At 35.5% G+C, this 17,705-nt stretch overlaps 4 long non-coding RNA genes across 12 annotated transcripts; 2 read left to right on the forward strand and 2 right to left on the reverse strand.

The window, feature by feature from the left end:
* Positions 1-3,152: 3,152 nt before the first annotated feature.
* On the reverse strand, positions 3,153-4,970 carry LOC113353114. Its single transcript, XR_003361082.1, has 2 exons — positions 4,334-4,970; positions 3,153-3,520 (listed from the first exon to the last, which is right to left on the reverse strand). It is a non-coding gene; the product is annotated as an uncharacterized LOC113353114 (long non-coding RNA).
* A 76-nt stretch (positions 4,971-5,046) lies between these two features.
* Positions 5,047-5,929, forward strand: LOC113347346. Its single transcript, XR_003358915.1, has 3 exons — positions 5,047-5,626; positions 5,730-5,766; positions 5,862-5,929. It is a non-coding gene; the product is annotated as an uncharacterized LOC113347346 (long non-coding RNA).
* Positions 5,930-8,534: 2,605 nt separating this feature from the next.
* On the reverse strand, positions 8,535-11,279 carry LOC113347347. Its single transcript, XR_003358916.1, has 2 exons — positions 9,716-11,279; positions 8,535-8,902 (listed from the first exon to the last, which is right to left on the reverse strand). It is a non-coding gene; the product is annotated as an uncharacterized LOC113347347 (long non-coding RNA).
* LOC113347345 lies at positions 10,852-17,648 on the forward strand. 9 transcript variants are annotated; one of them, XR_003358912.1, is made up of 10 exons: positions 10,852-10,992; positions 11,096-11,132; positions 11,228-11,275; positions 11,527-11,591; positions 11,720-13,996; positions 14,697-14,759; positions 14,896-15,510; positions 15,736-16,092; positions 16,829-16,894; positions 17,332-17,648. It is a non-coding gene; the product is annotated as an uncharacterized LOC113347345 (long non-coding RNA). The 9 variants fall into 9 exon arrangements; XR_003358908.1 differs by having other exon boundaries at positions 11,720-14,759; XR_003358910.1 differs by having other exon boundaries at positions 14,697-15,510.
* Positions 17,649-17,705: the final 57 nt, after the last annotated feature.

Consider the following 17,705-nt stretch of genomic DNA (forward strand, 5'->3'; position numbering starts at 1 on the left):
TACTCTTAAGAGCAATGGCTATGGGATGAAAATACTCATTCAAAGCGAAGGAGTTTGATAAAAAGGAAGACCGAATGAGGTGTTACTATGGAATGTGAACACTCATTCATTCACCCAAACTCATTCATATACTCATTCATAAGAATGAGTGATGGTGGCGATGAAGAAGCTAAACATCAGTCACTTGGAAGAAAAAACTTTTGAGCGGCAGATAATTAGCCTCCAAAGCATTAAAGTGGGCCTTTTACTAATTTTACTATTAAAAACGGTAGCTAGCTCAGCTGGCCATCCACGTTCCGCAAAAATTTGATGCTTTTTAGGAAGTCCCCCGTTGTGACAGAATTTGACATGCAAGTTAAAATTGGCTTGTCCCCTTTGGGACATAATCATAAGGCTCGCTGGTAGGTTAGCACGACAACATGATCAACTAATATAGTAGTGCGCTATTGAAGCTCAGCTTGTTGAGCTTCCAACTAGTTTCTTATAATACTCTTTATCGAATAATAATAATAATAATAATTATAATAGGGAAAGCGACTAATGTTCAACTGGTAGATGTTGCATTCTTTTAATTAAAAGATAAAATAAGGGAGATGTTGATTTTTTTTTTCCTCTTTTTCTTTTTTTTTTTCATTTTTGTTTTGGAGCATGAATGTAAGGGAGATGTCGATGTTCAGCCGTCCAAGAGTAGGTTTTCGTTCAAGCCTCTGAACATTAGCCTCTTAGTGTGTTACAATAGCCCCCACAATCAGAAAATACTCTTACATCTAGTCTTTGATTGGATTTGCTAAGTGAATGAGTGTTTTTGACGCTCATTTCATGGCCGTCTCTAAGATGTTCAAGTCATTTCCTTGCCCTAGCAAAAAATTAAGAAAAGTCACGCAATCTTACCAGAGAAATGTTGAATGTGAAAACTGAGCCAATTTTATGCCGGATATGAAAGGGGGAAATGCAAAATTATGACCAACAAAACCCATGATTAATATATGCAGTCGGTCTCCTACTGATATTTTTAAGAAAAGATCCATTTACTTGGACTTCCTGAGCTTTGTGCACCACTGTATCTTTTAAGTCTGAGCTTTGATAATAACGAAGAATGTACATTGCCGGGTTAGTTAGCTACTGAGCCAGATTAGAGATTATGAAAATTAGAAAGTCTTGATGCTGAGACTCGAAGTGAAGAAGCTCTTTACTAACTGTGGAAAATTCGGACCTGGTTTATGAACTTTCGGTTTATTAAGACCCTAGAATTTGAAATATGTTTTGCGAGGTACAACCGTATCTCTTCTTAAAATCACTTCGCTCGTCTTGGATGTTCGGGAACCGGTGATTAGGAAAGGTGTCTGGAATCAGGTGCATTAATAGATTCAGGATTCGTTATTGCCAATGGAAGTTATCTTGGTTAAGTGAAATGATATTAGGATAAATGGGCCTGGAGCAAGTACTAGGATATAATCCCTTAGGGAAAAAAAAAAGTGTGGTATTTCCATAGCCAACAGGTTCTTAGAAGGTAAACTGATGTGGTCACCTTTCACCACCGTAATAGAGAAGTTCATACCTTTCGTTGTAGAGCTTGCTTGCCGTGATAAAAGAAGACTTTTAGGGGGGTTTGCCGTAATTCTCTACTAGAAAATTTAAAAAAAATCGCATAATATTCAACTAAGGTACCGTTAAGCAGATGGGAACCAATGCAAAGCTAACCCAACCTTCTTTCATGGGAACCGTGACCTATCTAGACACAACATGATAGTTTGAGTTAGAAATACTAATGTGTGTGATAAGAACCTAGCCAGGGTTCTTACCAGAAGGGGAAGACATACCAGAAATGAAGGATAAACCTTGATTCAACTATTCGATATCCCAAGACTAATACCCTAACTGGGTATATAACTAGTTACAAGACACTCCAGGACAACATATTACATGACTAGGATAATAAATACATGACAAATAACCAACACTTGAGCCAAGCAGATGGACCAGTAATGCCGCGCTAACTCTAATAAGCCATCCTTGGTCACGTTTGTGGCCGACTGCTATCATTCCTGTCCCCTTCAGACCAACCTTGTCCTCAAGGTTTAAAGTTGCTTGATCAGCCAACACCGAAGTTGTGGTCAGAAATAGAGCTCTTCTCAAATTTGAGACATGAAACACTCTTCGAGTTGTGACTGCTGCCTGTATGCTAACTGTAGACTGCTGCATGTATGTTGAAGAGTTGTCGTGGCTTTTGCATCCATAAAATTGGAGCAGAACTTGTTAGGTATACAAACTTCTTTAAGAATTTGGTCAAAACAAACATCATCCAAGGTAGCAACACAAGATAAGGATAAGCTCTAAGGTGCACTCCACAGACCCCATGATAGAATGTAGCTACAGTACTAACTGAATGAGATGTAAAGTTACTCTGTAAACTCTTCATTAAGATTCTCAACAAACCATATTTCTCCATTTTATTAACAGAACTATTAAACTTCAGTGATTGAACATTAGGAAGTTTAATATTAGCATGATACTCATTTGGAACCCGCAAAAGTGAGAATTCTGCACCTCTACTAAAATTGCACACAATACTGTCATTCATCTTACCAAACCATTTCTGGGCCTTCTCAACCACATATTTCTTCAAGAGCTGAGTTACCACTGAATTCCAGTATGTAGTACCCCATTGGTAACAAGGAAGATAGTATCTAGTGGAAACAATTGCGAAGAGACCCATTATTTTGGAGTACCAATATGTTACTAAAACTGTCTCACGTAATTGAAAACTCTCGTAGGTTGTAGATTTGAGAAAATAAAAGTGCAAGAAGAACCCAATTCTGGACAGGTAAAATTGAATGCTAGTAACTGTGGGAATTGAGAGTATACGCACTAAAAGAAATATAAACTCCTCCTAAAGAATCTTCAGCTCAGGAGGCTCGTCAAGACAACCACCTGCAATCCTTAATAACGTGGGAAAAATATGGTTTAGTCCAAAATCCCATCTAAATATACTAGTTAGTCCACAGACTCCACACCCATTCAACTAGGTACAAATTAGTCCTTTATTTATTTGAAGTATGGTAAGTACACTAATAACCCTTGATATTTACAGTTTAATCCAAATATTTTCAGTTTAGTCCACAGTGACATATGATGACGTCACCAACTTTAAATAATATAAAAATAATTTTAAAATGATTTATTTTTCGAACCGTTCATCCAAAATTCACAAACTTTATATATTCAGAAAGCTCTTTTCGATAGCTACAAAAAAAGTACCCATATCAAAAAATTTATTTTGATATGTACAAAAAAAGTGCACATGCACGAAACTTTTAAAAGCTTATGCAGTAAGTTTTTCACTTGTGCACCACTTTGTCCAGGTCGTCCATATCCACCACGTGACCTACTTTTCCATGAGAATTACACTGTCCACCAATATGTACACCCCTTCAAAACATGTATGAGACCGTTTATTCACTACCACCCACAAATTTACTTTTTCATGGAAAAATACACTTGTGCATCAATGTGTTCATCCCTGCAAAACATGCATAACATCGATCATTCATAACCACATCCTAACCTTCTTTTTCAAGGGAATTACATGGGGGCACCAATATGTACACCCTTCTAAACATGCATAAAATCGATCATTCATAACCAGACACAACCTACTTTTTCATGGAATTACACATGTGCACTAATATGTACACTCCTACAAAACATGCATAAAATCGACCATTCATACCCACAGGCGACCTATTTTTCATGGAAAATACACTGATGCATCATGGAAAAAATCAACCATATTCGGTTAATAACAAATCTATTTCATGGTATTTACACAGGTACACCAGTGTGTCCGCACCTACACATATTGTATAAACATAGTATGGAAACTCAAATGGATTTGAACCATCAACCTCCGCAAACCTTATGGTAGGCTTGAGCGCTCTACCATTTTGAGTTTGTGAGTCCCTAAAATAAGATGCATAAACCAAGACAAACTGATGTCAAAGGTGCATCCGGGTATAATACAGTTCTATATCATAAACAAAAATGTGTACAACGATGTATACATTAACAATCAACAGGTGTACAATTATGTACACATGAAGAATCAACATGTGAACTATGTAAACTTTTAAAAATTTAGAACTGGGCATTCATTAACTTACGTATGCTTGGCATTGCCTACATACAAAAACATGATAAATGGTTGATAAATGGTTTTGAAAAACCTCTAAGAACCTACAAATTGTTTCCAAATTGGTCAAGCGAGTACAAGATAGGATATTGGTCATTAAGAAAGAAATTTTCTCATCAGAAGAATGAGCAGTAGAAAACTTACCTAGTATCGAACTTTCACTATTTGCAATTGTTAGCAGCCTCCTTGGGTGATTCCACCATCCTCACATGTAGGAAACTTGAATTAGGTCCAACCTACACAAACTAACAAAATGTGAGATGATAGAACCTGTTTAGAATACATGAAATTAGAAGAATATTTTACATGAAGCAACAACGATGTAAGTAAACAAAAACTCAACGTAACATAGTTTTATTTACATGAAAATAAAACATAAAGGGTAATTTAAAGTAGTATTCAGTCTTTTAAACCTATAGTTATAGTAGATGAATATATGCCTGAGGTGCAAGAATTTAGACCAGCAAGCAGTACAGTTTATACCCAAAATGTAAGAATTTATATTATAGAACTTCTCACATTATGATTAAGAATCCGGGGACTAACGATGATGGTATATGAAGGTATCCCCGTAAAGGTTACATAGTAAGCTAATTCTTAATATTATAGAAAGTCCTTCATTTGTAGAACTATGTGTATCCCGATCAACGTAAATTATCAATAAACAGGTGTACAACTATGTGCACATTGAAAATCAATATGTGTACAACTATGTACACATGGGTAAGAAGACAAACAAAAAAAGTGTCATAGGTATTGTATGATTTTCGAGCTTCTTCAAAACACTCCATCGATGCTCTATCATATTTCCTGCAAAGATTTGACCCAGTGGTCAATCAGTTATTCAGAATAACGTAGTTTTAACCAGTGCAAGCAAATTTTGGTAGTTAATAGAATACTAGTATCAATGAAGTACATAAATAAACAGTCACTAGTGGAAAAGGGGATCTTAATGACCCACACCCCCGACCTCAGTGGCGGTCAATGGACCGTGGACCGGTCAAGACGGTCCTATATTTAATAAAAATGCGGAGCACAACCAGTGTTAAAAACGGTCGTTGTATAAATTTTTTAATTACGTTTATATCCCCGAGTCAACAACCCACACCGCGACTGCGTTACCTAGTTAAATCAGTGCTACTTTTTTTAGGTAGGACCTTCCTTTTCTCACCAGCGTTATCTCTTCTCTGCATCCTCTTTATCTCTCCTCACCAGCGTTAATAGATGCTATCTCCTCCACATCCTTTCTATCTCTCCTCGTAGAGAAAGTCATTCGTAGAGAAAAAACCAGACCACCCAAAATTTCTCCTCCACACTCAGAACTCCACCATAGAAACCTAATTAAGCCCTTATATCAGAAAACCTCACTAAGATTAACCTTTTACATCTCTCAATTGTACAACAGTTGGGTTTAATTTTCAAAATCATCATGTAAAGGTACAGTTAGGGTTTTTGGTTGAAGTATTTTTTTCCCTATTTTTTTCTTTTAATGTTCGATTTTCTTCATGGTGGTATAACAATAATTATTGGTTGATTTCAGGTAAATCTCAACAGCTCTAGTTGCAGTTCTTCATCAGGTACATTTAGGTTTTGGATTTAAGTTTTCGTTTTCTTTTAATGGTCGATTTGGTCACGGGGGTTTAACAATTATTGTTTTGTTGGTTGATTTCAGGTGGATTTGAACAGCTTAAGTTGCAGTTCAGATTTTCATCATGTACAGGTACATTAGGATTTTATTCGATTTGGTTTCTTTTACTGTTAAAAAGTTTAGAGGAAAGTGATTCTCTTATTTTGTCACCCAAAATTTCATTTTTTTTTTTTTTTCATTTTTGTTTTGGAGCATGAATGTAAGGGAGATGTCGATGTTCAGCCGTCCAAGAGTAGGTTTTCGTTCAAGCCTCTGAACATTAGCCTCTTAGTGTGTTACAATAGCCCCCACAATCAGAAAATACTCTTACATCTAGTCTTTGATTGGATTTGCTAAGTGAATGAGTGTTTTTGACGCTCATTTCATGGCCGTCTCTAAGATGTTCAAGTCATTTCCTTGCCCTAGCAAAAAATTAAGAAAAGTCACGCAATCTTACCAGAGAAATGTTGAATGTGAAAACTGAGCCAATTTTATGCCGGATATGAAAGGGGGAAATGCAAAATTATGACCAACAAAACCCATGATTAATATATGCAGTCGGTCTCCTACTGATATTTTTAAGAAAAGATCCATTTACTTGGACTTCCTGAGCTTTGTGCACCACTGTATCTTTTAAGTCTGAGCTTTGATAATAACGAAGAATGTACATTGCCGGGTTAGTTAGCTACTGAGCCAGATTAGAGATTATGAAAATTAGAAAGTCTTGATGCTGAGACTCGAAGTGAAGAAGCTCTTTACTAACTGTGGAAAATTCGGACCTGGTTTATGAACTTTCGGTTTATTAAGACCCTAGAATTTGAAATATGTTTTGCGAGGTACAACCGTATCTCTTCTTAAAATCACTTCGCTCGTCTTGGATGTTCGGGAACCGGTGATTAGGAAAGGTGTCTGGAATCAGGTGCATTAATAGATTCAGGATTCGTTATTGCCAATGGAAGTTATCTTGGTTAAGTGAAATGATATTAGGATAAATGGGCCTGGAGCAAGTACTAGGATATAATCCCTTAGGGAAAAAAAAAAGTGTGGTATTTCCATAGCCAACAGGTTCTTAGAAGGTAAACTGATGTGGTCACCTTTCACCACCGTAATAGAGAAGTTCATACCTTTCGTTGTAGAGCTTGCTTGCCGTGATAAAAGAAGACTTTTAGGGGGGTTTGCCGTAATTCTCTACTAGAAAATTTAAAAAAAATCGCATAATATTCAACTAAGGTACCGTTAAGCAGATGGGAACCAATGCAAAGCTAACCCAACCTTCTTTCATGGGAACCGTGACCTATCTAGACACAACATGATAGTTTGAGTTAGAAATACTAATGTGTGTGATAAGAACCTAGCCAGGGTTCTTACCAGAAGGGGAAGACATACCAGAAATGAAGGATAAACCTTGATTCAACTATTCGATATCCCAAGACTAATACCCTAACTGGGTATATAACTAGTTACAAGACACTCCAGGACAACATATTACATGACTAGGATAATAAATACATGACAAATAACCAACACTTGAGCCAAGCAGATGGACCAGTAATGCCGCGCTAACTCTAATAAGCCATCCTTGGTCACGTTTGTGGCCGACTGCTATCATTCCTGTCCCCTTCAGACCAACCTTGTCCTCAAGGTTTAAAGTTGCTTGATCAGCCAACACCGAAGTTGTGGTCAGAAATAGAGCTCTTCTCAAATTTGAGACATGAAACACTCTTCGAGTTGTGACTGCTGCCTGTATGCTAACTGTAGACTGCTGCATGTATGTTGAAGAGTTGTCGTGGCTTTTGCATCCATAAAATTGGAGCAGAACTTGTTAGGTATACAAACTTCTTTAAGAATTTGGTCAAAACAAACATCATCCAAGGTAGCAACACAAGATAAGGATAAGCTCTAAGGTGCACTCCACAGACCCCATGATAGAATGTAGCTACAGTACTAACTGAATGAGATGTAAAGTTACTCTGTAAACTCTTCATTAAGATTCTCAACAAACCATATTTCTCCATTTTATTAACAGAACTATTAAACTTCAGTGATTGAACATTAGGAAGTTTAATATTAGCATGATACTCATTTGGAACCCGCAAAAGTGAGAATTCTGCACCTCTACTAAAATTGCACACAATACTGTCATTCATCTTACCAAACCATTTCTGGGCCTTCTCAACCACATATTTCTTCAAGAGCTGAGTTACCACTGAATTCCAGTATGTAGTACCCCATTGGTAACAAGGAAGATAGTATCTAGTGGAAACAATTGCGAAGAGACCCATTATTTTGGAGTACCAATATGTTACTAAAACTGTCTCACGTAATTGAAAACTCTCGTAGGTTGTAGATTTGAGAAAATAAAAGTGCAAGAAGAACCCAATTCTGGACAGGTAAAATTGAATGCTAGTAACTGTGGGAATTGAGAGTATACGCACTAAAAGAAATATAAACTCCTCCTAAAGAATCTTCAGCTCAGGAGGCTCGTCAAGACAACCACCTGCAATCCTTAATAACGTGGGAAAAATATGGTTTAGTCCAAAATCCCATCTAAATATACTAGTTAGTCCACAGACTCCACACCCATTCAACTAGGTACAAATTAGTCCTTTATTTATTTGAAGTATGGTAAGTACACTAATAACCCTTGATATTTACAGTTTAATCCAAATATTTTCAGTTTAGTCCACAGTGACATATGATGACGTCACCAACTTTAAATAATATAAAAATAATTTTAAAATGATTTATTTTTCGAACCGTTCATCCAAAATTCACAAACTTTATATATTCAGAAAGCTCTTTTCGATAGCTACAAAAAAAGTACCCATATCAAAAAATTTATTTTGATATGTACAAAAAAAGTGCACATGCACGAAACTTTTAAAAGCTTATGCAGTAAGTTTTTCACTTGTGCACCACTTTGTCCAGGTCGTCCATATCCACCACGTGACCTACTTTTCCATGAGAATTACACTGTCCACCAATATGTACACCCCTTCAAAACATGTATGAGACCGTTTATTCACTACCACCCACAAATTTACTTTTTCATGGAAAAATACACTTGTGCATCAATGTGTTCATCCCTGCAAAACATGCATAACATCGATCATTCATAACCACATCCTAACCTTCTTTTTCAAGGGAATTACATGGGGGCACCAATATGTACACCCTTCTAAACATGCATAAAATCGATCATTCATAACCAGACACAACCTACTTTTTCATGGAATTACACATGTGCACTAATATGTACACTCCTACAAAACATGCATAAAATCGACCATTCATACCCACAGGCGACCTATTTTTCATGGAAAATACACTGATGCATCATGGAAAAAATCAACCATATTCGGTTAATAACAAATCTATTTCATGGTATTTACACAGGTACACTAGTGTGTCCGCACCTACACATATTGTATAAACATAGCATGGAAACTCAAATGGATTTGAAGCATCAACCTCCGCAAACCTTATGGTAGGCTTGAGCGCTCTACCATTTTGAGTTTGTGAGTCCCTAAAATAAGATGCATAAACCAAGACAAACTGATGTCAAAGGTGCATCCGGGTATAATACAGTTCTATATCATAAACAAAAATGTGTACAACGATGTATACATTAACAATCAACAGGTGTACAATTATGTACACATGAAGAATCAACATGTGAACTATGTAAACTTTTAAAAATTTAGAACTGGGCATTCATTAACTTACGTATGCTTGGCATTGCCTACATACAAAAACATGATAAATGGTTGATAAATGGTTTTGAAAAACCTCTAAGAACCTACAAATTGTTTCCAAATTGGTCAAGCGAGTACAAGATAGGATATTGGTCATTAAGAAAGAAATTTTCTCATCAGAAGAATGAGCAGTAGAAAACTTACCTAGTATCGAACTTTCACTATTTGCAATTGTTAGCAGCCTCCTTGGGTGATTCCACCATCCTCACATGTAGGAAACTTGAATTAGGTCCAACCTACACAAACTAACAAAATGTGAGATGATAGAACCTGTTTAGAATACATGAAATTAGAAGAATATTTTACATGAAGCAACAACGATGTAAGTAAACAAAAACTCAACGTAACATAGTTTTATTTACATGAAAATAAAACATAAAGGGTAATTTAAAGTAGTATTCAGTCTTTTAAACCTATAGTTATAGTAGATGAATATATGCCTGAGGTGCAAGAATTTAGACCAGCAAGCAGTACAGTTTATACCCAAAATGTAAGAATTTATATTATAGAACTTCTCACATTATGATTAAGAATCCGGGGACTAACGATGATGGTATATGAAGGTATCCCCGTAAAGGTTACATAGTAAGCTAATTCTTAATATTATAGAAAGTCCTTCATTTGTAGAACTATGTGTATCCCGATCAACGTAAATTATCAATAAACAGGTGTACAACTATGTGCACATTGAAAATCAATATGTGTACAACTATGTACACATGGGTAAGAAGACAAACAAAAAAAGTGTCATAGGTATTGTATGATTTTCGAGCTTCTTCAAAACACTCCATCGATGCTCTATCATATTTCCTACAAAGATTTGACCCAGTGGTCAATCAGTTATTCAGAATAACGTAGTTTTAACCAGTGCAAGCAAATTTTGGTAGTTAATAGAATACTAGTATCAATGAAGTACATAAATAAACAGTCACTAGTGGAAAAGGGGATCTTAATGACCCACACCCCCGACCTCAGTGGCGGTCAATGGACCGTGGACCGGTCAAGACGGTCCTATATTTAATAAAAATGCGGAGCACAACCAGTGTTAAAAACGGTCGTTGTATAAATTTTTTAATTACGTTTATATCCCCGAGTCAACAACCCACACCGCGACTGCGTTACCTAGTTAAATCAGTGCTACTTTTTTTAGGTAGGACCTTCCTTTTCTCACCAGCGTTATCTCTTCTCTGCATCCTCTTTATCTCTCCTCACCAGCGTTAATAGATGCTATCTCCTCCACATCCTTTCTATCTCTCCTCGTAGAGAAAAAACCAGACCACCCAAAATTTCTCCTCCACACTCAGAACTCCACCATAGAAACCTAATTAAGCCCTTATATCAGAAAACCTCACTAAGATTAACCTTTTACATCTCTCAATTGTACAACAGTTGGGTTTAATTTTCAAAATCATCATGTAAAGGTACAGTTAGGGTTTTTGGTTGAAGTATTTTTTTCCCTATTTTTTTCTTTTAATGGTCGATTTTCTTCATGGTGGTATAACAATAATTATTGGTTGATTTCAGGTAAATCTCAACAGCTCTAGTTGCAGTTCTTCATCAGGTACATTTAGGTTTTGGATTTAAGTTTTCGTTTTCTTTTAATGGTCGATTTGGTCACGGGGGTTTAACAATTATTGTTTTGTTGGTTGATTTCAGGTGGATTTGAACAGCTTAAGTTGCAGTTCAGATTTTCATCATGTACAGGTACATTAGGATTTTATTCGATTTGGTTTCTTTTACTGTTAAAAAGTTTAGAGGAAAGTGATTCTCTTATTTTGTCACCCAAAATTTCATTTTTTTTTTTTTTTTTTTTTTTTTTTTTTGAAACAATAGATTTCTAGGGTTTCGATTTAAAGATTGAGAATAAGTTTTTATATCTGAGAGTATAATATTGTAGATAAACAATTCGATTGATAGATGCTTCATTTTATTTTATTTTTATGTGTTTGTTTTAGGGTCTGGAACTGATTTACTCAGAAATATTCAGGGAGTTCTTTCTTCATTTTAGTGATTTTCTCTTGTAAGTTCTCAATCTATAACTTTTCATAACTTTTCTTTTTGTTTTCAATTTTATATATTTTGACTTGATTTATTGGTTCAATTTTTTGGTTTCGGTTTTTGATTTTATCCTATTTTTATAAATGGCAGAAGGGTCTTCTTCAATTTTCAGAAATGGAGATGGAATAATAGTTCCTGCTGCAGATGAAGAGGTATAAGCTGCTCCAGAGGCTACTAAGAAAGTAATTTGAAATTGTAATGAATTCCTATTCTCTGTTAAATCAGCGGGTATTTGAAATTGCAATTCTCTTTGTGAAGGAATCTGATGTTAATATTTGTTTTTACTTATACGTGCTATGTTCCTGGTGCATATCCATCAGCAGCTTATTATAATTCAGGTAAACTTTGTTTCTTCTATTGCTATTGTAAGGATAAGAAAATAAAAAGACATCAGTTTGTGTCAGTAAAAATAAGGAGGGAAACTCGTTGAGCTGGTGAAGTAAATGCCTACTTTTTTTTTTCCAGTTTAATGTTCATGTTTGAAAGGTAAAAAATTAGCTTTTGATGTCCGAACATCAATTATTTGTTTCTAGACTGATTAATCTGAGTAAGTTTAGACTTGAAAGTGAGTCATCAAGTGGTTCCATGGAGAACTTGGTCAAGGCTTATCTTGGTTTCGATGGTGTGAAATGAGATGTTCTTACTGGTAGGAGTAATTGGAACCTAGGAATCTAAGTATCGATCAATTTCAGTATGCTACTATAGATGCTCATGTTTCATTTGAAATTTTGTAAGAAAATTCAAGCATGGAAGATTAAAAACAGAGATTCTTGTTAATTTTAGTGAAAATGAGGTTGGACTACGTTCACTGGTTCTTATTTGGTTAATATTGGTGGTGGTGAATATCGTGCTCAATGGAAGAAGAGTATAGTTTCTTATTTTCTTGGTGGTTTCTATTTGTCTTCTAGGACAGTAGGACTAATTGGTAAGTAGATGATTTCATTACTTAGTGCTATTGATAATTCAGGATGTTTTCTCACAGAATAGAGGTTCTACTTCCCTATTTCTTTAGCATTGATGTAATGTTAATATGTTCTTCTTTCAGGAATTCATATCCTTATTAATTGTATTAAAGGAGTTCTTATCAATTTATTATTTTGTGTTGCCAGATATATCTTCTACCAAAATAGTTTTTGAGCAATTGATACCCTAGGAGGCTTTTATCTGATGTGGACTATGTTATGTTTGTGTCTCTTTTTCTTTTTTCTCTCCATTCATTTCCTTAATGTACATTTAACAAAGCTATTAGATATTTAGCACACGGAAAATGCAGAACGCCATAACCCCACTCTTTCTATCTTCTTTATCCACTTATTACTTTTCCTGTTACCAGGGGGGAAGTATGCCCAGACTAGGTCTGGCTGAAGCCACCCAGCCAAATCTTTTTTGTTTACTTAGGTAATAAATTCAAGCCAATTTTCCTCGATCCTGGAAAAAACTATTGCCAAGCCAGGGTAAGATTTTAGTTGAAATCCTATTGCCAAGCCAGGGTAAGATTTTAGTTTAATAGTTGATGTTAATTGTGATCATGTAAATCTGTGATTATCGAATTACGAGTGTTATTTGATGGGAATTGAATTTTATATTATTATGATTTTGGTCTTGATTGATGATCGTTTAAGAACAGGACCTCCTTCACCTGAAGTTCAATTGAATATTGCTACTACCAGGTGCCCTTGAATGGTATGTATCATCTGGAATGAAGGTTGGTATTATGCCTTGTTTGCCACGCTTATGAGCTATATTTGTAGGGTATTCAAGCTTTTGTTTCTTGCTATTTTTCTTCAAGGAGTTGATATCCCACATTAATTTAATCTGAATATGTCATTTAGTATTTTGAGTCCACTATCAACCTTGCGCATATAATTTTGTCAATGTTTAGTTTGGTAATCTTGTTAACCGCTAGATTATCAGTTCTTAACATCCAAGATGGGACTGATGGTCAGTCATTTCTTATATCTGTTTCATCCGCAAAAGACTTGCAAGAAGCAATTAATATAGCGATTAACAGCGATCAGTACATGAACCACAATGGTAGAAACAATGCATAGGTAATTGAGTATTATTATTACGTATGGGCATTTATGTAAATGTTTCTCTTTAGATGTGCATTCGGTTTATTGAAACTAATGTTAAACTCATTATGCCTATTAAACTAATGCAGTCTATTTTTCCTTCAGTAGGTCTTTCGGGAAATGAAAGACCAAAATTTTGAAACAGCCGTACCAAATTTTTGTAGTTACAGGACATATACACGACATTATCTTGAACAAAATCATTTCTATGCTGCTGATTACTCTACACACGGAAGGGAGTTGCGGATTAACAGCAAATGCAATCTGATCGTGTGTTAGTCTTTTGGATTTGGTATTAACTTCCCTATATCATTTTTATACTGCTAGTTGCCCTACACACAGAAGGGAGTTGCGGATAAACAGAAAATGCAATATCACTGTATATAAATCAATTTATGTATTGCCTGCCTTATGGTATGGCGGACCATTTGTTGAGTTTGTTTTTTATTTCTTTTGTGGTTTTATGTTGTCTGCAACGTTGACATACATAGCATAGTAATTGTTTTTTTAATGTACTTGCTACACATTTGGCCTTTCCACTTGTTAGGACTTGTATGTTTGGGCTGGGAGTCTAAGTTTTATTTCCTTAAGTTTCTCTTTTTGTTTCAATGAGTATCAGCATAGCGCTACATTTTCATTATCTTCGTCTCCATTCTCCAGTTCTGTTGTTTTTTCTCTCATGAAAGTCATCTTCAATGATAAATAATTTGAATTCATTTCTTTTCCAGGATGTTTTCTCTGTTTCCCCCTTTGTTTTTTTTCCAACAAATTGTACATATTCATCATCTCTTGTTGTTGTTCCTGTTTTAGCATAGAGCTCCTACTGTGGGATCTGCTCCACTAAGAATCTGACTTATATGATATGTAATGGTATAAGTCTATACCTATAGTATATTAATTTGGGTGATAGATTCTCTCTTCTGTTTGTTTACGGATCACTGCCAGCACATGGAGGCATATTTACCTGGATGCTGATGCCAATTTCGTACCAGGACCAGTGGCATCTCGATGTTGCGGATTGCTGGGATATTCATTGTTTCCATCTCCGTTCTCCAGTTCTGTTGGTTTTTCCTCATGGAAATAATTTGAATTCATTTCTTTTCCAGGCTTGTTTATCTATTTCCCCTTTGTTTTTTTTTCCCGACAAATTGTACGCGTTCTGATCGTCTCTTGTTGTTATTTCTGTTTCAGCATATAGCTCCTACACTGGGATCCGCTCCACGAAGAATCTGGTATAACTTCTGAAGGTAATGATGAATGAATGATTGGAATGCAGCTGTAGAGTCTTCCACATTGTCAAAGGATGAGGCTGAGGTTAAGGGAGCTTCAAATCCTAACATGAGGTGACTATCAAGAATTCCTTGTAACTGCTCGGACCAAGCTTTGTTTATTCCTTCCAAGCTTCGCAGGTGTTCGATGTAGTCTAATTCATTTTATACAAGCATGTCGTTAATTAGTTCTCGTGTTAAAGGTTTAGATTGCTGATGGTTTAAATGCTCATGACATTCACTAATGATGTGGTTGTGTATATATACATACCGCTTTACATCTTCAACACATGATCCGATAGACCACTTTGAATCCTAAATGGTATATGAGGTATGTCCTGTAGTACCATCGTGGTGTCCACATATGCTTGGCAGTAACAAATATCATATGTTGTATGCTTGGTAGTTCTTATGCCATAGTTGGCTACACGAGGCTCTTAGAGTTGCTTTCATTGTTGTTGATGAAACTCTTAAGGAGGTTCGAGTTCATATAGACTACTCAAAGCTTGTTAACGCTGACGACAATGGGAAAGACAAGGTTTCGATCTAACTGGCCCTCTTATTTTACGTCTTCCTATTATTATATGTTATAACATCTTTCTGTTATTATGTGACATTTATCTTTTCTTTTGATTATTCTCGTTAGTTGTGCTATTACATCATTTAACCTTCTGAAACATATCATTTGAATAATACATCATGTGTCGGTTCTCGAAGCGAAAGGCTAAAATTTGGCATCTTCTTTCTTTTATTTTGGTGGCAGGTGATTGCTCCTTATAGACCGGAGTACCAAGTTGCAGAGGAGATAAAATGGTACAACATCAATACCAACTGCAAAATCTTTGACTCATTTCAAAAAGCGAAGCTAAGTATCACTGTCCCCTACTGATTTTGTATTCAATCTGAATTAGGCATCGAGTTGAGCATTACTGAGATCGACTTGTTTGCAGGTGCTGATGGAAAGAAAGGAGGTGTTCGGCGTCAAGTAATGTCATTAGGAATGTCATAGACTTCTTATTATTACCCTGGAAAGCTAGTCCAGGATCGGAAGGCTGAAAACCTGATTTTCTTTTCATGTGCAAGTCATACATATTTCTGGATAGCTTTCACTCCCCTTGTTGTAAGCTTTCAAACCCTCAAATGCACATTTTATGTTAACTACTCAGTACACATATAAGTCTAGTTATACTTATATCCACCTTATATTGTTTTTTCATAACTTCACAAATCTGATCCTTGTTTCGATCTTGATGTCAACATCATATCAATAGCTAATAGCAATTATGCAACTTTAACTTTGATGATCATCACCCTGAGGTTACTGATGCTACTTTATATGTGTGAATTTTTGTTCATCCAATTTGATTAAGCATATTCTTTTGGTTTCATCCTTTGTTGGTGGTTATGTGGTCGATGTGGGTTTGAATTTTTTGTTGTTATTCTTGAACGATGAATATGGGTGATATATTCGAATTGCTAAGGACTCTACCTTGCTTCAATTATGGCAGGAGGGGCTTATTCTTTCTAGTTGGCATTTTTCCGTACTAGAAAGGGTTTACATTTAGTTTTGCAAGTATGATCACAATTGTTTATTTGTCAATTGCTTTCAGTTTTTATTTAAGATATTAAATTGAGATGTTTTTTCTGTACACATGGAGAGGATAATTGCTAGTGGAGATCGTATTTCAGATCCTTTTATTGATTTTGACTTCCAGTTATGGTTTTAATTTTTTTTTTGTGCTTAGTTATACATTTCATTTATGTTGTTAGTCGTCTGATTTTCCCAACCAATGCCTTCAGTACATCTGATGAAGGTGATGCAGATCCTAATTTTTTTTATATGCGACACATTACAGGTTGATAAACTAAGGAAGGATAAGACTCACAAAATGGATGTAAATGTAGTACACTGCAGTTCTCAGGTTTGTTTTATTTTTCTGAATTAAACACACTTCATGATGTTAAAGAGACCTGTCCCTGGCCTTATAACGATTACTTACATAAACTTGTCATGCAATGTAAATTTATGAATTAAACAAGTCTCATATATGTAGGTTCAGATACACGTGGTTCTAGATGATTCCATATGGGTTCTTTTCACTGTCTCTTATTGTATCCTCCTTCGCATTTTGTCATTAAACCAATCAAATATTGACTGCTCATGCTTTGCACGTTCTATCAAAATTCTAGTCATTGCATTTTTCACTGCAACTGAATATCAGATAGTTTTCCATAAGAATGCAAAGCTCTAGAAGTGTATCTCTTGAATACTTTCTTTTCAGATTCGTTATAGCATAGCATACAAATAAATTCACAACTATGAACAACAAGCAACTGAAAATTGTTCTCTCGGAAACAGGTTTTCAAAAGGTTGTTGCTGCCTATGAATGCAAAATTGTTCAAGGTGTGCTCTGATAGATGTAATTCTCAGGAAACAAGGTTATACTTAGTGTTCCTGAAACCAGAGTTGATGATGCAGAATTCCAGGAGAATGATTTTTATGCAATTGCTATGGAGTAAATCATTTTGCTGGTTAACTGTACTTGTCTTCCAACTTTATTGTCAGTTAGGACTTAAACTTATATTGGTATGAACTCGGAATTTAAACCTTTTTTTGTGTAATTTAAACCTAATGAATCAATGAATATTAAATGGAAAAATTATTTGAGTTTACCAGTGCAAGTTTGATTTGATTATCATTTGATTTGGTTATTGTTTTGAGTTTGATTTGAT

This window comes from Papaver somniferum, chromosome 2 (genome assembly GCF_003573695.1).
Source record: "Papaver somniferum cultivar HN1 chromosome 2, ASM357369v1, whole genome shotgun sequence".
NCBI lineage: Eukaryota > Viridiplantae > Streptophyta > Magnoliopsida > Ranunculales > Papaveraceae > Papaver > Papaver somniferum.